This window comes from Pelodiscus sinensis, chromosome 4 (assembly GCF_049634645.1).
Source record: "Pelodiscus sinensis isolate JC-2024 chromosome 4, ASM4963464v1, whole genome shotgun sequence".
Taxonomy (NCBI): domain Eukaryota; kingdom Metazoa; phylum Chordata; order Testudines; family Trionychidae; genus Pelodiscus; species Pelodiscus sinensis.
The window spans coordinates 113,812,170-113,836,187 of NC_134714.1; the positions used below are offsets into that span (position 1 = coordinate 113,812,170).

General features: G+C 46.3%; 1 protein-coding gene across 4 annotated transcripts in view; it reads right to left on the minus strand.

The window, feature by feature from the left end:
* The window catches only part of PTPN5 (protein tyrosine phosphatase non-receptor type 5), a 160,090-nt gene that overhangs the window by 120,649 nt on the left and 15,423 nt on the right, over positions 1–24,018 (minus strand). For 3 of the 4 annotated variants that reach the window (XM_075928115.1, XM_075928116.1, XM_075928117.1), the window contains exon 2: positions 8,849–8,925. The gene's annotated coding sequence lies outside the window, so the exon portion shown is untranslated. Of the gene's footprint in view, positions 1–3,931; positions 4,159–8,848; positions 8,926–24,018 lie in introns of those variants that run through there. The other variant, XM_075928118.1, reaches the window with a different exon arrangement.

Sequence of the window (24,018 nt, forward strand, 5' to 3'; positions counted from 1 at the left end):
TTCCCTTTTCCAGCAACACCTCTAATAGAAATAAAAAAGTTCATTCAATAGTCAGTAATATACAGGCAGTCCCCGGGTTACGTACAAGATAGGGACTGTAGGTTTGTTCTTAAGTTGAATTTGTATGTAAGTCAGAACTGGTACATATTGTAGGGGAAACTCTAGCCAAACATTTCTCCAGAGCTCAGTTTTATTCTCCCACACCTCACTTCCCTCAGTCCTTTATTCTCAAGCTGAGGTGTCTGCTGAGAAAAGCCGCTCCGCGTCTCCCTGGTCTGCTGGGAGGGGGCGCTAGCTTCGCGTCTCCCTGGTCTGCTGGGGGGAAGCAGCTAGTGCGGGGTTGCCTCACCCCATTTGTAAGTAGGGATCCGGTGTAAGTCGGATCCATGTAACCCGGGGACTGCCTGTACTCAAACGGTAAGCGTGATGCTCCGATCCTTCCTGAGGAAAATTTATAGCAACCAGTTTAGGTGCTGATGTCACTCAAGGAGGTCATCCATATTGGTTACTTATTTTTAAAATGTTATTGTCCGTTATAAATTATGACCCATATTGTTTTCCATGCCCAAAGATAAATATCCTGTTCAGTGAGCTGAACTCTCATCTAAAAAAAACCCCACCAACCCCAAAACAAAACATTCAGAATAAAAAGCAGTTGGTACGTGTCTGGTGCACATATGTGGCAGCATAGCATATTCGCTGCCTACACTGAGAGTGTGGGAGCACTTAGTCATCTAATGCGCATATTTGATTGGCACAATCCCTTTGCTTTCCTGCATGGTGAGAGAGATGATCACCAATTTACTGTATTTTTACACCTTCATTACGTCGTACTCATCAGTCAGATACTGGAACCGCTTGGGTGAAGATGGCGCTAATCACACATTGGTGGAAGCTGCACCAGGCTACAGCAGCGGTTCTCAGATGGTAGGTCGGGACTCCAAAGTGGGACACGGCTCCATTTCAATGGGGTTGCCAAGGCTAGCGTTAGACCTGCCTGGGCCCAGGGCTGACACCCGAGCCCCACCAACCAGGGCTAAAGCCAAAGCCCAAAGGCTTCAGCTCTGGGTGATATGGCTCAGGTTACAGGCCTCCTGCCTAAAGCTGAAGCCATTGGATTTCACCTTGGTCTCCCCGCCCCCCACCCAGGATCTCTGGATCCCCCACCAAGCTGGCGGGGCTCAGGCTTCAGTTCCCCTCCAGGGGCCACATTGCAAGTTTTGTTGTCAAAAGGGGGTTGGGTGCAATAAAGTTTGAGAACCCCTGGGCTACGGTAAGATCCACGTTCAGAAAAATATTTCAATGTGTGCTTAAATTCAGCCCTGCTCCAGGACAGCCCTTAGACATGTGCTTAACTTTAAGCATATACTGAAACGCCAGAGATGCTAACTTGATTTAAGCATCTGCTCAACTGTGTTCCAAATAGATATATTTTCCTGAACTGGGACCTAATTTAAATGCTGATCCTACATGCGTGTAAGTCAATGGGAACCCTTCTGGTAATATCAGTGGGTTTTGCATTAAGCCCGCGGTTTGTTTGCTTTGAATGATCAGGTCTCCCTCAGTTTTGTACGAAGCTGCAGTGGCTGAAAGTAATGTTTGAAGAACAATTATACATTAACTGTAGATTATGGCCTCAAGAATGCAACAGAATCCCATGTGAGTTGACAGACCCCTGTGCGTGGGGGAGGGGGAGGAAGGAAGTAAATTAAATTTCTTACAGGTACTGTCATGTTGCAACCCCTCTTTAGGGGGGCAAAGCAGGGAGTTGGAGAAGGATTGTGATAGGATAGTACCTGTAAGAAATGTAATTTTGGGATGGAACATGGGTGCCTCAGGGCAGGGAATTGGGGCCAGAGTGGGTGGGCTCAGGGATGGAAGGGTTCAGGGCAGGGCAAGGGAAGTGTGAGGGGCTCATGGGAGGGAATGCAGGAGTCAAGATATTGGAAAAGTTTCAGAAAAGGGCAACAAAAATGATTAGGAGTTTGGAAAGGGTCCCATATAAAGAGAGATTAAAAAGACTTGGACTTTTCAGCTTAAAAAAGAGGAGACTAAAGGGGGATATGATAGAGGTCTATAAAATCATGACTAGTGTGGAAAAAGTGAATAAAGATCAGTTATTTACTTACTCCCACAATATAAGAACTAGGGGTCACCAAATGAAATTAATAGGCAGCAGGATTCAAACAAACAAAAGGAAGTTTTTCTTCACGCAGCACACAGTTAACCTGTGGAACTCCTTGCCAGAGGATGCGGTAAAGGCTAGAACTTTAACAGGGTTAAAAAAAGAGCTAGATAGATTCATGGAGGTTGGGTCCATCCATGGCTATAAGCCAGGATGGGGAGGAATGGTGTCCCTAGCCTCTGTTTCTCTGGAGGTGGGTGACAAGGGAGGGATCATGTGAGGATTACCTATTGTGATCCCTCCCTCTGGGGCATCTGGTATTGGCCACTGTTGAAAGACAGGATACTGGGCTACATGGACCTTTTGTCTGTCCCAGTATAGCCCTTCTTATGTTCAAGGCAGGGATGGGGGGGAGTTAAGGGCAGGAAAGGGGGGGGGAGAGGAGTCAGGACAGGAGGTTGTGGGAGCTTAGGGCTAGGAGTGCAGCCACCACACTGCCCAGCCACTGGGACCCTGGGGCAGTGGGGACCACACTGCCCAGCCACCCACGCACCTGGGCGTGCTATGGCCAGGCCACAGTGTGCTGGCAGGATCCAAAGCCGTGCCCCAATCTGGCTAGTCTCTTACCGCTGTGCCACACTGGGATGCATCAGCTTACTTTCCCCTTGGCCTGTGCCTTTGCATAGTCCCATTGAATTCAATTTCCTTTCTAAAGTCAACAGGGTCCCTATATATTAGTACAGTGGAAGGGATGGCATAATAGGCCATGCATCAATAAAATTTCATGTGACACTCCACACACACACACACGCCCCAGATTTGCCAATTTTGGTTGGAAGTATTCCTGGCAGTTTCCTCACAAAGCCATCTTAAATTCAAGATGACTCTTTAGTCCTGGAGATTCCAGGACAATCTTGGGAGGGCTGGCAACCCCAATGGGAATGGGCTGAACACAGTCTTCAGTCTTCCCATTTACATACATTGAATATCTTAACATTTTAATGCACGTGACTCCTTCTGAGGAGACCTTAAAATGGTAAGGTACTCTCTGCTTTGCATGAACAGATGCTGCTCAGCCATATTTCATGAAGTTTAGGGGTTTAAGCCAAACTATTCCTTTTGCTTGCTATCATTTTGATGCAGGCTAGCTGTTGTTGTTGGCTGTGCCCAGAAGGTCTTAAATGCCTTTCAGCTGAGGTGTCTGTCTGTAATGGAATAACTTTTTGAACACGGAGTCTGATCAATGCTAAGATTTCAGGGAATGTTCTTGGCAACTGACTTCTAAGGAAAACTGAAAAACTAAGGGAAAATGGGGGAAACATAAAGCTCCTGCCAGCACTTTATCACACAGCCTTAAACACCTTTGCTTTTGTCTACAGAGTAGGGCAAAGGTCCCCAAACTTTTTACCTCATGCCTCTTTTTACCCTATCCACTCCCTTCCCCTGAGCAGGGGCTGGGAACAGGTCTGCAGCTTCAGGATAGGGGGGACACAGACAGGAATAGGTGGCCCCAGACATGGAGGTTGGGGCCACAGCTGGGAGCCGCCATGAGGCCAGCAGACACAGGCAGGAGCAGAGCTAGGCCCCAGCCAGGCCCTCCCAAACATTCCTCTGCGCTTCATTATGGGCATGCACCACAGAGTTCAGGGACCTCTGGACTAGGGACTCAAACACTTCAAAGGCTGTATAGGCAGAGCTCATTGTACACCCCAGGGGCTTCCTGCAGCCTTCCATTCCTCCTTCCCCCACAAGTTTCCATCCCTCTTTTTTGGGCCTCCTTGCAATTTCCTCCCCTCCATCACCCACCTTCCTGAACTTCTATATGCCTCTCAGGCCGCTTCCTCCAATGCTCCCCATTCTGTGTGCCTCCGTTCTCCCCCTGTGGCAGAGTTGAGCTTGCCAGCAGGTGAGCCAGCACGCTTATCACTGAGAACTTACATCAGCATGACTACCCTTCTCAAAGAGAGTGAAAAATTTACATCCCCAAGAGACACAGCTGTGCCGACCTAACCCCTGCTACAGGATGATGGAAGAATTCTTCTGGCAATCAAGACTTTGCCCTTGGAGGAAAAAGACCACCTACACCGATGGGTACTGGAACATCACAGCAGGAGCTGTGCTGCCACAACAGTTTAAGTGTGGACATGCGGTTAGACGCCAATCAGTTCCCCTGTGGAAGCTGACTGGGGTAATTAGAGATAATTAGATAATCAGGCTGGCGGGCTGGGTGAGATAAAGTGGCAAATTAGCCCATCAGCCCAGAAGGTTAGAGACACAAACTGGGTGTAGAGCGGGGGAAAGGAACAGGGCTAGCTGAGCCCAATCTCACAGAGGCCTCAGGGAAGGAGACCTTGGATCCCTTCAGGTCAGGGGGTGAGGCCTGAAAGCTTAGATATTGTAAATAGACTGTTGAGGGGGACTGTAGTGGTATTGGTGGAAGCAACGCAAATCAATGGCACGGTGAATACACAACCAGCGGAGCCTGTGCAATTTCTGTGGGAAAAGGGAGGAGCAGAGATGTGGCCTGTTTCAGCCCCAAACAACAGAAGCTGAGTGCGCACTGCCATCCCACTTCCCCCCATGCCCTCCTTGCCTCCCTGCCCCCAAACTAGGTTTCCCCAGTTCTCCCAACCATGGGTTCTGTACGCCTCTGCTATTTTTCCCCCACAGCAGGGGCTCTGTGGGTATGTCTAGACTACAGGTTTTTTTCGAAAAAACTGGTCTTTTTTCGAAAAAACTTCCCCTGCGTGTAGACTGCTGCCATGTTCTTTTGAAAGTAAATTGAAAGAATGTGGCAGTTTTTTCAACCGCGGAAAACCTTGTTTTACAAGGAATAAGTGCTCTTTTGAAAAAAGGCGCTATGTAATGCAAACTGTGCCTTTTCAAAAGAGAGCATCCAGACTGCCTGAGTGCTCTCTTTCGAAAAAGCGGCTTGCTTTTTTGAAAGTACTGGTTGTAGTCTAGATGCTCTTTTTTGAAAGAGGCTTGCAGTCTAGATGTAGCCTGAGGGAATCCCCTGTACCCCATTTCTCCCCATTACCAGGGGCTTTATCTCCCATATGCCCTCCTTCTCCCTCCACTACTAGCTTCGTGTGTCCTTTCCCCCACACCAGGATCCACAAGAGAATTCCATTCATGGGGTGGGGAGAATGGGGGACACTGGTGCTTGCAATAAGTTTACCCTACACCCACTGGGGAGTGCACACTGCTTATGCAGGCATTATTTGTAGGATGGGAGGGGCTGGAGGCCCAGTGTAGAAACACTAAAAGGAAATGCCAGTGCTGACCCTGAAGAGTTTTGTGACTGAGTGCAAAGTGAGAGACAGCACATGCATAAAAAACCCAGGGAGGACAAGGTAATGATGAGAAGAGTGTGGTCAGCAGCCAGCAGTGTGCTGGCTGCTGTTCTCCACCCACAGCTGACCACATTTCAGCTGTGCTGTACATATAGAATCTCAACAAGTACGCTGGATTCCACCACAGTACGTCCTATACTATAATGTCAAATACAGAAGGCCAGATTGTTTACCGCCCTTGCCAGTAGGGCAGTTTCATCTGGCCCACTGTACCGACAAGGTATTTATAGCCAGTATGGCATATCAAGACCACCAACATGGCTGTACTACTCCCAGCCCTTCCACATAGGGTATCTGTTCTATATAGCCACCTTGCCAGAGGACAGAGCTGAGGATGCACAATCATGCCAGAAAAGCTGCTGGCACCCTCACATTCTGTTCCTACTATGGTTCCCGGGAGAGTCTTGAGGTTCAGAACTTTCCCAGGAACCACAGCAGCAGAATGTGGGCAGCTCCTCTGGCACGGCTGTATCACCCCAAGCTGTGTCCTCTGGCAGGGCTGCTATACAGACCCAGAGAGACACAGCTGCACACCAAAGGCTCTGCTCCTTTCTCCACTGTGGTTTCTTAGTCTCTGGTGCAGCAGGAGGAGGACAAAGCCACCCCTCCCCAAGTAAGGAGGGGTGGATCATGGGGAGGGGACAAGGAGAACATGGAGGCCCCAGGCTGGATTCCACTTGCATCACTGGCTCTTGTATGGGAATGCAGGATTGGAGGGACATCCAAAATAGCTTCTTGTCAATGTGCTGTGGTAAAGCTATACACACTAGCATCCCCTATGCCACCTGTATTCTAAGGAGCACAGAGAACTGCTCACCCCTGGGCACGGAGGAGAAGGCAGAGCCATGACTGGAGCAGACTGCTTCCTCCTATTTCCCCTCCCCCCAAACATACACACGTTGAGGAAGACTGAATACCCAAGACACCATCTCTCCCTTGTAGCTCTTCACCAGTCGAGCCCTTATATTAAAATGTAGTCCAAATGACGCTGGTCTTTGAATCTTCAAGATCACAATAACATAAGATCACAGTGACTTTACAATTACTGGTCTTCACCAGCAGTTGTTTGTTGTGAGTGAATTTAAGATTTTCCTTTTCTGGGCCTGTCAATGCTCTGTGTGTGTCTCCTGGGCTCATGGATAAAAGGCATGCAGTAGAATCAGCAGAAGATACAAGGGGAACAACAACAGGGCCTCAGCTATGGAAGCAAGAGTAAACACAGTGAGAGTGCATCTTCACTAAACTGTTGCACCTCCTGGTCGTTGACGGCCTACTAACTTGAGGAAGTTAACACATTTGTTAAGGTGCGGCCTTCAGAGCTGGGTAGATGGAGAGTAGTGGCTGGGAATCCAGCTTTGAAAGCAGAACCACCGTCAGCAGCAGTGCAGAAGGATGTCATGGTATGGGATTGTCATGGTATTGCCACTCTTCTTCTACACTGCTGTTTGCAGCAACTGGCCCTCTGTCAGCAGCTGCCTGTGTCTGGCTGCCCTGCTCCACAGCCAACATCATGGAAGGAAGGGTGGCCGGGATGGTCTTGCCACCCTTACTTCTATGCTCTTGGTGGGGAGGTGCTGCCTTCAGAGCTGAGTGCTTGGTCAACAGCCATCGCTCTCTTGCCACCCAACTCAGAAGGCCGCACAGAAGGGTGGCAATACTGCAACTCCCCTTCAAAAGACCAAGTGTCAGGGGAGGTCAGCAGATTTCACAGTTCATGATGCATTTTTCATGGCCAAGAATTTGGTAGGGCTCTACTAATGACCATATGTACCGGTCTCTTTTTTGGAGAGAGAGGGGGATGCTGTAAAACTGCCTGGGGTGGTATGATGGTTGTGAAGTGATGCATTTTAATCGTACTACTATTTTATGTCCAAGAATGAGGCTGGTCATGAATGACCATTTTTTTTCAAATTGGTTCATTTCCTATTTAGGCCCTCAACAAATGATTTAGTAGAGACTGGTCTTCATTTAGTTGGGACTGGTCCTGCTTTTAGTATAAGATTGGACTCAATGACCTCCTGAGGTCTCTTCCAACCCTATGAGTCTAACTCCCATTGAAAACAGTAGTGGCTAGTGGGTAGAACCCTGCTGAAAAACTTTAACTCTTCACATAGGTTCCTGAATAGAAGCCAAGCTCTTTTGAAATATCTAGCCTCCACTGGTTTAATTCACTGCAGAAAGAATTTCTTCTACGCTGATCAGTACAGCCATTGTTTAAGACATTCCATTGGTTTATATGTATATAAAGGTTGATCTACTGATTTTTTTTCCAGAATAATACAGGGTATGAATTAAAAACAACAACTATTCCAAAATAACTCCATGCAAACATTCTTATTCCGGAAAAGGAGCACCTTTTCTGGTGTAGTTTAATCCACTTCCAAAGTAGATTAAGATATTTTGGAAGAAGGGACTCTTACTCAAGGTAAGAGTATCCACATGTACTTTTTCAGGAGTAGCTCTATGCACAAGCAAGCCCTAAGGGGTGCAGAATATTTTCAGTATGACTGAAATCCTAGTCATACTAAAAAAGAAACAGAAGTGTCGGTGATCTGGGGAAAAATGGCTCAAAGTATAACAAAGCCATCTTTAAGGTACTAATTGTATAGCAAAATAACACAGACAGGTTTTCCTGCTAATATTGCTGAGCAGAGAGAATCCTCCCATAGAATGGCTGTCTCCCTTTCTAAGCAGTGTTGGGCTGCCATTCTTCCAGCATGATCCCTTTCTGCAGGGTCAGAAAACCCATGGATCAACCTAATGGAGAATATATTCAAAAGTAAATGTGAGTTCTCCACATTATGGAGCTCTCCCCGTCTCAGGGATTCAAAATGGCAGGCAGGCAGCCATGTTGATAGGTTCCTGAGGGAGGATTAGGGACTCCAAAGCCAGCAAGAATGCACAGTGGCAGCATACAAATAAATGTTGGCCTACAGTGATTTCCATCAGATCCTTCATGGGATCAGCACACATTTTGAGGGCAGACACCACCTCACAAGATGATTTAGACTAGGGAACTCTACAAAAGGAAGCTTGTGGTCTTTCATTCCCCAATGTTGTCCCCTTCTAGAGGATTTTGTAAGGGAGGAGACAAGCAAACCCCCTCCCCCAAATGCACTAAAAAGGCTATTTATATATTACTCGGTGTCTGCTATCAGAATAAATGCTATGTACCTGTAACAAAATGCGACTGGGAAGAATTTGATCTTAGTTAAACCAGTGTAAATGGGAAACAACTCTTCTGAATTTAAAGGAATTATACCAGATTTATACATAGAGTTGAGATCAGAATTTGGCCCTGATCTCAACAACAGGCAATACATTCCTACATTCCTACAATACTAAATATGCAACAAAATAGACTTACCAAGAATATAGTCATTATACCACATCTCCAGGATTTCCCCAGCTGAATCATCAGATACTACGGCCCTCGCCTAAGACCTGGAAGAAAAAAAAGGGGGGAGGGAGGAGAGTGCTCTTTAGCATAGATTAAAGAGAAACAGAGAATCTCATATTATCTGAATCAGAAGTCCTTTGTACAGTAACAAGAGGGAAAAAGTAAAAATAAAACTGGAAACCAATTTGTAAATTGCCATTAAATTTCCACCAGGCTAATTCACCAAGGAGCGTACCACACCCCAGAGACTCCTTAATTAATAGTGTCACATTTGCAATGGGATAGTTAAGGTGGTATCAGCATTTCCATTATACATTCTAATTATACTTCAGCAAAAAACTGTTCATTACTCGCTGAAACCTGATCTACACAATGTACAGGATACAGGGCTTTCGTCCAGGAGGAGATGTAGTTATATAACATTTATTTTTAAAAAGGTTGAAATTAATCTAGCTTCTGATTTAGTTTTTTGTTTGTTTGTTTGTTTGAGGCTAGCAGAAAGCAAAAGATTTTTGGAACTGATTTAATAAAAGCAACATTTTGCTTTTATCTTGGAAGATACTGAGTGTATCTTTTTCTGCTCTCTCAAAGATAAGTGAGTGTGCTCAGTACTTCAGGTGGCATCAACAACTCTGGGTGGGATTCACAAAGGAACGTAGATGTCTAGCTCCCACTGAAATCACAGTGAATGGCAAAACTTCTATTGGCATCAGTAGTGGAGGATCAGAGCCAGGTAGGCAACATACCACTGAGTCACATTACGAAATATAAAGTCCCTGTCAAAGCAGGACTCTTTCGCATTTATGGTATATTTTATATTGGATGGAAGTGGTGCTGGGCTGTCTCTAATATTTATATGTGATGGGGGGAGGGGGAGCCATAGGGCCCTGCAGCCTCTATCAGATGTGACTCTTAGCCAGCAGGTAGAACAGAAGGATTTGTTAGTCGATAGGAACACAGCGTAACACAGACTTGTCAGAACAGAAACCAGGAGCAGTCAGTACAATCCATCTTGGGGAGAGGGGCCCCCAGAGCTAGGGACTAGCTCTTGTCCTGCATCTCACGCCAGCCCAGACTACCCTCCTCCCAGCAGCCGGGTCCTAGGCCCCAAGCCAGGCTCCTCCTCCAACCTTTTGTCCTGTTTCCTAAAAAAAAAGGTCACCCGGTCGCAACCCCTTCTGGGCTCAGGTTACAGAAGGCATGGAAGAGTCCATCATACCCTAAATTCCCATCACCATCTAGGTATTGGTGCAATGCCCAGGAAAACTGAGGCACGCAGAGGTTAGTATAGGGCAGTAGAATTTACATGCAATGTAACAAGCTGAATAAAATCCCCTCTCTGTCACACCACTACACTCTTTTGCTGGAGTCTTTATAGTCTTTTTTTAAAACACAAAAAGAAAATACAAATAGCTGAGCATGTGAGGTGAGGAAGCACCCCACAGCATCATCAATTGAGAGCACCCAGTCCCTTACAGGAAATGCAGCTTAAGAGTCATGGGTTCAGGTCTCCACTCTCTACACACTTCAGGTATGTCTACACTGCCACCCTAGTTCGAAGTAGAGTGGCTAATGTAGGCATTCGAAGTTGCAAATGAAGCATACTACAAATGAAGATATTTAAATATCCCGGGCTTCATTTGCATCTTGCCAGGCGCCACCATTTTTAAATCCCCCTTAGTGCGGACTCCGTGCCCACGGCTACACGCGGCACAGAGTAGGTAGTTCGAATTAGGCTCTCTCAGCTGTAAAATGCTCAGATAATACAATAATGGGGGGGGGATAAAAGGACCAGAGGGGGGTAAAAATGAGAAAAGGACTGAAACATACAAATATCTGCTTCTTTCCCATCCTTAGAACCCCTTAAAATCAGCACCCTGTGACATTAGCAAGGCAGGATTGTCACCTTCCTAGAGTGGGGATTATTATAAACCAAACTCGTCTTTCATTCCTTGATGCACAACAAGATTTATATTGCGCTTAGACTGATTTCAGTCTTGGTTTGTGAAACTGTCTCTATAAATAGGCTTCCTGCAACTGATTAACTTTATAAACAGAATACATTGAGTTTAGGTAGCACATCCATCAGTAAGCAGGTTACAATTTAGACATGATCAGAGCTGTTAAACAGTCACTACTATTTGCATCTAATGGGCCAGATTCCTCTACCCTTCATCCCATTAAGTTCTATCAAGTAACAAAAATGCAACAAAGTAGAGGATTTTAACTGGTTTCTGACACTTTAACATAACAATAAAAGGCAACATTTGGTTCAATCTTGGGAGGTGCTGAGTGACTTCCTTTCCTACTCTCTTCAAAAGGGAAGCAAGAGGGCTCAGCATCTCACAAGACCAGCACTTCAGGAGGGAATTCACAAAGACCAATTGAGCATCTAATGCCCACCGAAATCAAGCAATGGCAAAACTCTTATTGGTGTCAAGAAAGGAGTTCCACTAAAATCAACCAGTGCTAAACCCCAATGAAATCAATTTGCAAAATTACATGCTACTCCACATGAATAAAGATATCAGAATTGGATCCTTTAATATGACTAATGCAGTATATAAAAATATCAGCGTATCACTATTGTATCCATACAGTCTATTCACATTAGTGGATTTTTTTTTAATTTATGAATTATTCAAGGAAAACAGTAGCACCAGAAACATACTGAGCTAACTGCAATAAAAACATATTGGCACTAGTTAGAGATCATGTCACTACAGAACAATGGGATTTGCCAGTTGGCCACATTTGCCAGATGGCCACATTTCAGCATCCTATCAGACAGGGAACTACCTAATATACATGACAAGGCCAGACATCTGCAAACTACCACTGGGGCCTGATCTTTCTCCTATTCTCATCAATGCGAGTTTTGCCACGGAATTAAACAGGATCAAACTTCGCTTTGGGTCACTTTTGAAATTTCCTTTAATACATTTAGTTAATCTACTTTGAATATGAGACTTATTCCTCAACAAGGGCAACCCTCCCCCCCCCCCAAAAAAAAACAACAACAAAAAACAAAATAAAACAACATTGCTAGAATGAAGGACAGTTTTGACTGCCAATACCTTACAAATAACTAGGACTAGTAAGCAATGCTTTTACATCACTTGATGGCAGCATTAGATCTTAGCCTTCTAATGATACAAAGATTAATTTCTAACTCTGGAAATTTGTGAGATATCAACCTGCTAAAATCATGTAGCAATTGAAGTGAGGAAGAAAGTAAGATGACAATCCTTCACAATAAAATGCCATTTTAAAAGGTCAACACTTAATTGTCTTGGTTAGAATCACTTTGAGAGATGAACATTATACTTTCAGGTTCAATAAACTTTTCCAAACACTGGGTCTGGGCTTTGCTCTCATGATCAGAAGGGGGGGGTGGATGGGGGGAACACATTTATACCCTCAGGTAGTGTGAAAGGCAAAAAAGGCACAGAGAAAAATGTTCTGTTTAACTATTCTGTTATAACCATTAATCTCATTTCATCCCATTTCGAAGTCCCTCAAGAACCAGCTACTAAATCCATTTGTCCCCCACTGGTTGATGTTTTCCACATCTCAATGAAGTCTCAGCTCCCCAATTCACTGTCACAGTCTGTTACAAAGCTCAGCCTCAGAAATGTCAAACATAAAAAGAGGCACTCACAAGAGGGAAATTGGCCACAAACATTGCTTTAAACACCCACTCTCATACCCTCAGCATTTATCAGCCAAGTCTGAGTAGGAGTGGCAAGCTATCACTATTTCTCACATGGACTTGAGATGCTGTTGGCTACCAATCTGAGAAAAAATCATAACTACGAAAAGCCACCAACAGTACCTCTCCCTTCCTGCTATTCCTAAATCTCTGAATGAAATGTTGAAGGACAAAGGCCAATAGTAGTTGTAATCCAGATAAGCACTAAAGAAACTGCACATTGCAGTACTTGTACTGCCAATTTCTAGTCCAAATTTTCTACTCACCAATTCAGACACCAGGAGAATGGTTTAGTCTCATAATTAGTGTCAAAGGGCATGGACATCATTCCTTTTCTTTCTATGAAAACCATACACCACCTATCTTCCCAAAAAATAAGTAAATAGCTGAAAACTGTAAGCATCAGTCTGCTAAATGGCAATAGTTTTACTCTATGGCTGCATCTAGACTGGCATGATTTTGTGCAAATAAAAGTATCTGCGCAAGAGAGCATCTATACTGGCATGTGCCTTTGCACAAAAGATTGCTTTTGCGCAAAAGCATCCGTGCCAGTGTAGACGCTCTCTTGCGCAAGAAAGCTCCGATGGCCACTTTAGCCATCGGGCTTTCTTGCGCAAGAAATTAACTTGGCTGTCTACACTGGCCCTCTTATGCAAGAATACTTGCGCAAGAGGGCTTATCCCTGAGCGGGAGCGTCAGAGTATTTGCGCAAGAACCACTGATTTTGTACAGTATAAAGTCAGTGTTCTTGCACAAATACTCGCGGCCAGTGTAGACAGGCAGCAAGATTTTGCCAGTCTAGACGCAGCCAATAGGTACAAAAGTTTACCCCATCAGAAGATGACGTCAAGATGACAGCTTGATTTCTGGTAGGTTGAGAGAAGAATTCATTGAAGAGATTACTGATAGGAAAATGATGCAGGGATATTTTGTTATCATTTATGCCAGAACAGTAATGTTTCAAACACAGAGTAGTTCTATATAGCTTAGGTCACCACCACAATCCTCTGCATTATTTGGGTGTATGTTCATGGTGCATCTTGCACACCGGATTTACAATCATTGTAATCTTTCCTGAGGTTCTGCAATGTTTTCCTATTAGCCACACTTCTTCCTGATTTTGCCTACTTGCTTCTGCCACTAATTCACTGCTTTGCATAACAGAGACCTTTCACAGCTGAACTGATTGCTGTGGTTAGAGACAATCTGCTGTGTCTTAGTCTCCAGAAGCCATGTATTTAGCTACTTTTAAAGCATCTAGGTTCACAAGGTCTCTTACTTGATGGGAACATCTATTACTGAAACCACCTCCACTAGCTACTGCTGCTCATGTTGCAAATATGAGGAACAAAAAGACTGCAGTTTATAATTCCATGTTTGGGGGGAATCTTAGATCCTACATTTCCCTGGCTCCAAAGTATTGTTATTAGGCTCTTTGTGAGAGTGAAAAGAGAGACACACACATAGCTAGTGGACAGGATAACTGGGTTAGAGAAGGATAAGAAAAGCAGATGGAAGGGATCAGAGACATGGCCAAGGTGAGGTAAAACGGCAGCAGCAGAAAAATAAAGACAGAAGAGACATGTAACCAAAAAGCCCAGGAGACACAGTCAGGAGATTTTTAGATACTTGGGTAAGAATATCCACCTTTTTAAAAAAAAAAATGGTATTTGCAAGTAAGTGTGAATAGAATATGGCTGTGTCTACACTGGGCCACTTATTCCGGAAAAGCAGCCACTTTTCCAGAATAACTTGAAAGCTGTCTACACTGGCCGCTTGCTTTTCCGGAAAAGCAATGATGATCTACTGTAAAATTGTCAGTGCTTTTCCGGAAAAACTATGCTGCTCCCATTCGGGCAAAAGTCCTTTTCCGGAAAAACTATTCTGGAAAAGGGCCAGTGTAGACAGCACAGTAGTCTTTTCCGCAAAAAAGCCCCGATCGCGAAAATGACGATCGGGGCTTTTTTCTGGAAAAGCGCATCTACATTGGCCACAGACGCTTTTCCGGAAAAAGTGCTTTTCCGGAAAAGCATCCTGCCAATGTAGACGCACTTTTTCCGGAAATACTTATAACAGAAAACTGTTCTGTTTTAAGCATTTCCGGAAAAGGGTGCCAATGTAGAGACAGCCTATATGTACTACTATATGGCCCACGTAAGCTTTATTCAGTAAGAAAAGAACAAAGAACTGACCTAACAGGGCAGCCAGCAAGTCCCCTCCTGGAGGGGAATTTGTGTGTAGTATAAAACCAGCGCTGTTCTAACTGTTCCCGTTTTGGTGTAAGAGGCATCCAGCTGGGCACAGCTGTAGTGCACTGTGCTTAGGAAATCCATAGCTACTAAGTAAGCTCCTAGGGGATCCCCCATTTTGTTCCTCTGAGATATGCCAAGTCAAGATCCAGTTTGGATCTGGTTTGTGCTGGATGGATTCAAGCCATTTTTCTTTCCCTGCACAGTTCAGCCAGAGCCAGGGAGCTAGACAATGAACTTCCATGTCTTTGTATAAACACGTGTGCATGCCTGTGACTGACTCGCCCATCCAAAGAGGTATGCCCAAATCCATGTCAGGCCTTGATCACAGGGCACAACTGTTTGCTCAGACACAAAGCTCATAAGTAAAATCAAAGCAATTCCCCTAATACAGACCGCTGAGGCATTTTCCTTTACTGAGACTGATTCCCAGATTTGCTCTCTTGAGAAGCTTCTTAGTTCTCCTTCTCTCTGGTCACAAACTGCTCCTGCCTCAGCAGACCTGGGTTTGGTCCTTTTCTGACCTTTGTAGCCTTTACCTTTGGAAACGGGCTAAGCCTGTCACAGGTTAAATTGAGACTTAAAGGGCCAATTCACTCTGTGAACTGCCAATCACTAGTCTGTTTAATTATTTTACAGAGATTTTTATCTGATTGTGATAACTGCAGAAGGAAGCTTGGGGTAAGGTATTGGGGTGCAGGAGGGAGACTGAGGTCTGGGAGAGAATTTTGGGTGAAGGAGGCAGTTGTGACCTAGGGCAGGAGATTGGGGTGCAGAGGTTTGGGTTGTGACCTAGGATAGGAGGGAATTGGGGTGCCAGATCTGGGAGAGGGTTTGGGTGCAGGAGGGAGGCAGAGGGTTTGGGTATATGGAGTGTGGGGACAGAGGGCTGGGGAAGGGAGGAGCTGAATTGTCAGAGGCAGGCTCTGGCCAGGAAACTTACTGGCCAGCAGTCCAACCAGTCTGCCTCATTGCAGAGCTAAATGTTTCTCAGCCTGCATGCCTGCCCTGCACCTGCACAGGCTGCAGAGACATGTGCTTGTGTGAATAACTGAGCTGGAGAGGAGGGGGCATGCTGCTTCATGTGCTGCCTGTTATGCCAATGGAATTTTGCTGGGGGCAGGGGCAGCATCTGAAGCTTTCCCCCTTCCCCCTCTGGGATCACAGTTTTGAAGGATAAATAGCCCCACAGCTGCTTTTCGTGAACGGTGTGTGGAACAAGCAGGGGAGCCTACCTGGGGCTTTCCACTGCATCCGCAGGCCAGATCCAGTGGCTTGGCAGGCTGGATGTGGCCCGTGGGCCGTATTTTGCCCAGGCCTACTCTAGAAGCAGTCCCTTTGAGTCAGGTTCCTCCTGAAAGAGCTTTCATGCTGTTTACCTGTTCTGTGGACAAGGCCTTCACAGCCCACATGAGTAAATCATGACTATCACAATCAGATACAAATCTCTGTAAAATATTTAAACAGACTAGAGATTTTCCCCTGCTATCAGTGCCAACCCCCCCCCCCAAGTAATCCACCCACAGGACTCCCCAAAGCATAGGGTCTAGGGTGGCTGCCCAAATGGTTGAATGGATGGGACAGGCTCTGCTTACAGCTGTAGTGTAGACCACTTTAGGGGTTAGGTGCCTGTGCATGTTTGTGGATCGGGCTTAACAGAATAAGGGGGTAGATTTTCAAAGGCACACATGGATAGCTGAAGCATATCAAACTAAAGCTAAAGTAGTTGTATGGTTTTTAGTCACAGGATTTGTCACAGCTATTAATGGAGCTCCCGCAGCTTCACAACAAGGTAAAGTCACATCCACCATTTCACAAAATTCATGGCTCTGCCAGAGTTTCATCTGTAAATACATTTGAATTCTCTGATTTCCATGTTTGGGGTGGGGGGAGCAGTGCCGAAACAAGCCAATTAGCTGACACCATTCCACCCCCCCTTGCTTGCTGTTCTCAAAATTAAAGAACACACACAATGGCCCGGGTAACAGAGTGTTGGTGGCAGTGATTCGTTCTGACAGCAGTAAGGCTCCGCTTCTAGCTGAGAGGGAGAATCCCTGGCCCCAGGCGAGCAGAGGGCATTGTGACAAACTGAAATTGAGGGAACAGATGCTATTGCAGTACTGAATGGGAGATGCTATGGTAAAGAAAACAATATTCAACAAGCTGAGGCAAGTAAAGATGTACGCGAGAGAGCCAGTTCTTCTTGTTTTAGTAGTAAACCAGCTTTGGAAAACTGTTAGAAAATTTTACTAGCCCAGGCACCAAATGACTCCTGTCATCAGAATGACTGATGATGCTGGAGGAAATACGAATTTTATTTTACTCACCCATAACAAATATTAAGTGAGTGAGCAGAATTTTGCGAGACTGCAGCAGAGTCAAATGTAGCATTATGTATTCAGGAGTGATATTACAGCAGTAACAACATTTCTGGCAAAACAGCTTCTCTCTGGCAGGAGCAGGTGGAACCAGGATGCTTGGGGTGCTATAAGCATTTTGGGTTGTCCAGTATGGCCCAAATCCTGCAACAGAAGCAGGCAAGTGGAACCTGGTGCCCAGAGTCCCATTATTATTAATGAGGTTCTACACAGGTGTCGGGGTGTGTATGGATGCATCTCATTACAGACTAAACAGCCCATGGTTTAGTCCAGGCTCAGATGTCTACATAGCCATTTTTAGCCTTGAAGCCTGAGACCTGCAAACCCAACTCATCTAACTAGGGCCCGCTGCAGCCACGCTGCAAGTCTTTGAGTCCAGTATGGACAAACCCTTAATGAACACATTTGCAAGTAATTTTCATGTGACCATAAATTTCACTTATTTTCAGGCAGAACAGCTCTTGCGCAAGAGGGGGGTTTTGCATAAGAAGGAGCAGTGTAGATTGCTCCTTCTCGCACAAAAGCCCCTTGTGCAAAATGGCGGCTCATTAAGTATGCAAATGAGGCACGGCAATATTCATCGGCATGCCTCATTTGCATATGTTCTTGTGCAAGAGAGCGCAATGTAGAAGTAGCCTTGGGGTTTTAGACTGTAGCCCCAGATGTGTCAGCTGGCATACGCTCAAAGCACCACCAAGCTCAGGTGAGGGGTTTTTGTGTGTGGAGAGAGATTAGAGGCAATTCCTGACTTAGGTCTGCAGTGAAGACATACACTCAGCCCACGCTACACTACACACTTTGGTTGACACAAGTTATACCAGCATGAAGCTACAGCAGTTGGTATATTGTTTCTGCACGTGCATACTTGGCTCGCTGCATTGACGCAGGACGAGCCTGGGTTGATGCAGAGTGCAGAGCACCATGGGTACGTATCCTACTGTGCACCCATCCATCACAATGTCTTTTGGGAATGTTAGCAATTCATGGGCAGAAAAGAGTCACACAGGCGTGACTGGAAACAAGGACTCTACCTCCTAGCATGCAACTGCCTCCATACCAGAATGTCAAATATATCCCATAATTTTTGCATCTTTTGGGAAAAAAATTCACAAACCCACGCTGTCCTCCTTGCTGCCCACCATCTCTGACAGAAGAATGGAGCCTGCACAGATCTGCAGTACTGTAATAAGCACTGCAAGAGCAGGATTCACAGGCCCTGATACTTGCAGAGCTGCAAGAAGACCCAAAGAAAGCTGGAGTGCTGGCAGTTTGATGGAAGATAGACTGCTGCGGGATACAGTGAGAAACAGTTTGAGGTTGGTGGAGGGGTTCACAAAACAGCAGCAGATGGCAGAGTGCCTCTTCATGGCCTGAGAAATGAGTACTTACTGGTGGGATCACATCACAATGCAGGCTTGGGATGATATGCGGTGGCTGCATAACTTTAAGATGTGCAAGGCCACCGTCTTAGATCTATGAACCACCTTCCAGCACAGAGACACCAGAATGAGAGCTGCACTTTCACTGGACAAGCCACAGGTGATTGTACAGTGAAAACTTGGCAATGGTGAATTGCTCCCAGTTAGTGGCAAATCATTCTGGAGTGGGAAATCCATTGGGGGGGGGGGAGCTGTTGTTGTGCAAATATGAAGGCCACTAATCATTTCATATGACACAGGACTGTAACTCTCAGCAACCAACAGGATACAGTGTATGGACCTCCTAGAGAGGGGTTCCCAGACTGTGGTGAAGCACTAGGCAGCATGTATATCCCTATTTTGGCACTTGAGTACCTTGCCAAAAAATACCACCAAAAAGGCTGATTTTCTTTGGTGATGCAAGCACTGGTGGATCACGAGGGGACTCTTCACCAACACCAGTGTTGGGCTGGTCAGGGAAGGTGCATGATGCTCTCACAGAAAAGAACACAGGGCTGTTCAGAAAGCTACAATCAGGGACATTCTTTCCCGACCTGTAGATTATGCTGGCAATGTTGAAATGCCAATGGTAATCCTGGGGGACCCGGCCGAGCCTTTGGTCCCCTGGCTCACAAAGCTGTTCATCAGCCACCTTGACAGCACCAAGGAAAGAGTCAACTACCAGCTCAGCAAGTGCTGAATGACAGCTGAGTGAGCTTTGGGTAGACCACAGCGAGGCTGGTGTTGTTTACTCACAAGATTTAGATCTCAAATGAAAAAAACATCCCAACGGCTGCATCTCTCTGCTGTATCCTGCACAGTATCTGTGAAGCAAAGGGGGAAAGGTTTCTGCCAGCATGAAGGGGTGGAGGTGGAGCAGGTATCTGCTCAGTTTGAACAGCCGAACACAAGGGCTATTAGAAGAGCTCCATGTGGAGTCATAGAGTTCAGGGAGGCTTTGAAAGAGCACTGTAACTGTGAGTCACAGTAATGTGTTGTGGTGTACTGTGCTTTACATGGTCCTGCTGTTTGCGGGACTGTCACGAATTGTGTGGTGCCTGGTGTACATCCATGAATGTAATACCGACAATACACCTATTAATTTTGAAGTGCTTGCTGCACATTTATGCTTATCACACTGTTTGTCACAGATCCTATGAGCTGTGTCACGCTACACAGTAACAAGTAAGTGGGTGCTTCCAGAACTGTTAGGCGCTCTGAAGCAAATGTTGTGAAGTAATAAAGACGAATGATTTCCCAAATAATAGAATTTATTCAGCAACAAAACCAGAAAAATCTGTATAATTGAAATACAAATATATTAAAAGCTAAGTATGTTGATAGAATAGACCCTAACAAAGGGGAAAGAACATTCATGTCCATTTTACCTACACATAGAGCAATCAGAGCTTTCACAGGTTTGTGTGTGAGAAGCTGGCACCCAAAGGGGGGCAGTAGGGCTAGTGCAGTAGGGTTCCTGATGCCGTATGGCATGGTATGGGGAGGGAGGTGCTGCAAGAGGAGGCAAGCCCGTGATTTTTGAACCTGTAGGTCCATGAATATCTGCAGCATCTATGCTTGCTGATGGAGAAGTCTCCGTATGTCCAGGTGCATATCCCATTCCCTTTCCTGCTGGGACTTTCTCCTCTCTGCACTATCCTTTTCCATGCTCTCTGCAGTGTTCACCCTTCCAGCCCTGATGAACAACAAAGGTTTGCAGGATCTCATGGAACAGGACATCCCAAGTTCTGGTCTTTCTCCTCCTTATCTGCCTCAGACATTCCAAGGGTGTTGAAGAGGAGACCCTTAATGTTGCAATAGCAGAAGCTGCAGATAAAACACTGATATCTCCTGTCTACTCCAAGCCAGAGCGCAACTGGAGTGTGTAGCTGGCATGGTCAGAAGAGCAGTTGCACACAACAAATGAAAGTTGCCGGATGTGCTTGCCAATCAGGAAAAGGCATTTCAAATTTTGTAGGAATTTAAAGTGGAAGGAGGACTTTCCAGAGCCTGACCCCTGAGCATTAGCGTTCACAATTGCGACTGCAGTGGTCAGTGTTGAATATATTGGGACAGCTGCTTGAAGATTGGTAGGCTCAACATAAATAACACAGGATATATGTCTACACTACCACCTTAGTTCGAACTAGGGTGGTTAATGTAGGCATTCGAAGTTGCAAATGAAGCCTGGGATTTAAGTATCCCGGGCTTCATTTGCATCTTGCCGGGCGCCGCCATTTTTAAATCCCCGTTAGTGCGGACTCCGTGCCCGCAGCTACACGCGGCATAGAGTAGGTAGTTCAAATTAGGCTTTCCTCGTGGAACGAGGTGTACCGGTAGTTCGAATTAGAAAGCCTAACTCGAACTACCTACTCTGTGCCGCATGTAGCCGCGGGCACGGAGTCCGCACTAACGGGGATTTAAAAATGGCGGTGCCTGGCAAGATGCAAATAAAGCCCGGGATATTTAAATCCCGGGCTTCATTTGCAACTTCGAATGCCTACATTAACCACCCTAGTTCGAACTAGGGTGGTAGTGTAGACATGCCCGTAACAGTGTTTATACTTGCCCTGCATCGATCTTAGTACAGCTACCCCAGTTTAGTGCCATTTAGGGAGGTCGTGTTACTGCATCACTGTGACTGTTCACTTACACCAGTGGGAGACAAATTTAAGTGTAGACACATGTAAAAATAGGTCAACACAAGGCAATTTGCATCAACCTAACTTTGTTGTATAGACTAAACCTCAGTCTTGCCCCAATTGATTCAAACCAGCCGTGTTCAACATGCAGCTTGCGAGCCATATGCGGCTCTTCCCCCTCCCAGGGTGCGGCTCACGAAGCCACCCCCGTGGCTTGTGAAGCCGTCTCTGTGCCCCTGAAAGTGGTCCCCGCTTCCTAGTGCTCACCGGGGCAGGGGAGCCCTCTGGCAGGAGCAGAATGTGGCCAAAAAGCCTCTAAATGCATTTCTTAAAGGGGCAGGCCTTTTTTTTTTTTGCTTGATAACTCTCCCCCTCCCCCTGCCCCCAGCTCTTTGCGCTATTTTGGCTTTTTGCCTATAACGGATTGGCCACCCCTAGTTTAAACTATCTAAGCAAAGCACTGGTGTCACACAATTGGTGGTGGAAAAGAACTGAAATGCTTATGAAAATTTACTAACAGCACTAGCTGGAGTCAGGAATGCTGTGAGATGGATTGATCTTGGCTCCCCCTGGCTATGTTTGGCATCCGCAGACTGAGAGGGCACAGGAAACTGCCTTCCAGGAATCTGTAGAAATACTTTTGTCCTGTCACTTCACTGGTGGAGAATATCTGGCTGCTGTTTTAGAGAAGGGATGAGGTATTGTTTGAAAAGCCTGATGACCTAGTGCAGTAAGAAATCAGACCTGGACGGCTCTCCTTCCTCAGAGAGCGGAGAAAAAAACTGCTGCCATCTCTATCACAGCTAACAGCTCAACGCTCACGAAGTTCCCAGCTGCTTTTTAGAACCTGTTCTGTGTTTGCTGGACTCGCCCTCTCTTTGTGACCAGGAAGTTGATAAAAACATGAGACACTTTCTAAGTTTTGGCTCTGAGTTAGTCCATTCTCTAGCACAGAAAAGTGTCTATAATTTCTATTAGCTGCTTACTCAAACTTGGTCCAGCATACAGGGTCACGTTGCCACTTCCATGTGGCATCCACCTTCAATAGTGCAGGAAGTGACTTGCCCACTCTAGCCGGGCTCAGATCCCACTATCGTCACTGCTGGCATCATCGCACCAGGGCCAAGGCAACTTGCCAGGCCACGTGTGCAGCAGTAGGGGCAGGGTTGGGGATATTGCATCACCAGCAGTGGGACCGGAGCTCAGGGAGAAGCAGGATTGGGAGTCAGGATGTTAAATTGCAATTATCTGGCTAATCGTGTAGTCGATACAATTTCCATCGACTACACGGCTAGCCAATAAGGGGCCGCTCTGCAGACCTGCAGTGGGGGTAGCTCCCGAAGCCAGGAGTGAGCAGTCCCAGGTCACACTGGCTCTTACTACATTTAAAATGCAGAGGCACAGCTTCCCAGACCAGCGTGAACTGGGACTGCTCGGTCCCAGCTCGTGCCCAGTCCAGCAGCCCCTGTTTGTGGCGGCCAGGGTTGTCTGTGGGCAGGGGCTGCTCACTTGGGGTAGCTTGGAGGCAGCAGTCCCTGTCATTCCACGAGGAGTAACAGTTAATTCGAACTAAGGACTTAGTTCGAATTAACATTTCACTGCTGCGTGTAGCCGCGCGGCAGTGCGTTCGGGCTAGTGAAATTTCAAAATGGTGACCGGCCGGGAACATGCAAATAAAGCCCGGGATATTTAAATCCCGGGCTTCATTTGCAACTCCGGTCACCTCATTTGCCTACCTAGCTCGAATTAAAGAGCTAGTGTAGACATACCCATACAGAGTCTGCAAGGGAAGGGGGAAGTGAGTAGTCAAGTACCCCACTCAACTACCTGATAGGGATATTAAATATCAACTAATTGGCCAATCGAATAGTCAATGCATTTTGCATCGACTGTTCGATTAGTCGATAGGGCCCCTCCGCCTTTGAAGGGCTGTTGCTACACTTCAAAGGCGAAAGCACAGCAGGGAGCATGGGATTAGCTTCCTAGCTGGCCTTGGGCTCCACATCGCGCTGCCACTTTGAAACACCACGTGCAGCCTGGTGTCAGGCTCCCTACGGCGTTTCAAAGTGGCAGTGCCACGTGGGGCCCATGATTAGAGGGGAGTCCCCAGCTGATCCTGGGCTCCATGTGGCCCTGCCACTTTGAAATGCCAAATGCAGCCCAGGGACACGTCAGCTGGCCCCAGGCTGCACATGGAGTTTCAAAGTGGCAGTGCCATGTGGAGCCCAGGGTCTAGCCCCAGGCTCCAAGTGGCACTGCCCCTTTGAAGTACCACCTGTTCTCCCCCCACCGCTTGCTGCCTCTTTCTGATAGAGGCAACAAGTGGGGGAGAAGTGACTAGTTTACTATCCTGTCGACCATCTGATAAGCATTTGCTTATCAGATAGTCGACTAGTCCTTCACCTCCCTACTACTCAACAAGCTTATGCTTATCGGTTAGGCGAGTAGTCAACTACTCGCTAACATCCCTAATTGGGAGCATGCATGGCAGATCCCTATTCCCATGGAGAGGGTAGAAACCCCACAGACCTAGGCCCTTTCTATCCTTCCTGTTCTCCTAATACTTTTCCTGCCCCATCCTCTTAGTATAGTGTAGTGCCCCCATTGAGTCAGGAGGCTACATCTGCCCCTGTTCTGTAGGGTCTGGGATAAGGCTAGACTGGGGTGGGATGTTCTATTAACAGGGCTGGGGGTGGTAGAAAGAAGACGGAGGCGTGAGAGGCAGGAACCCTGGAGAG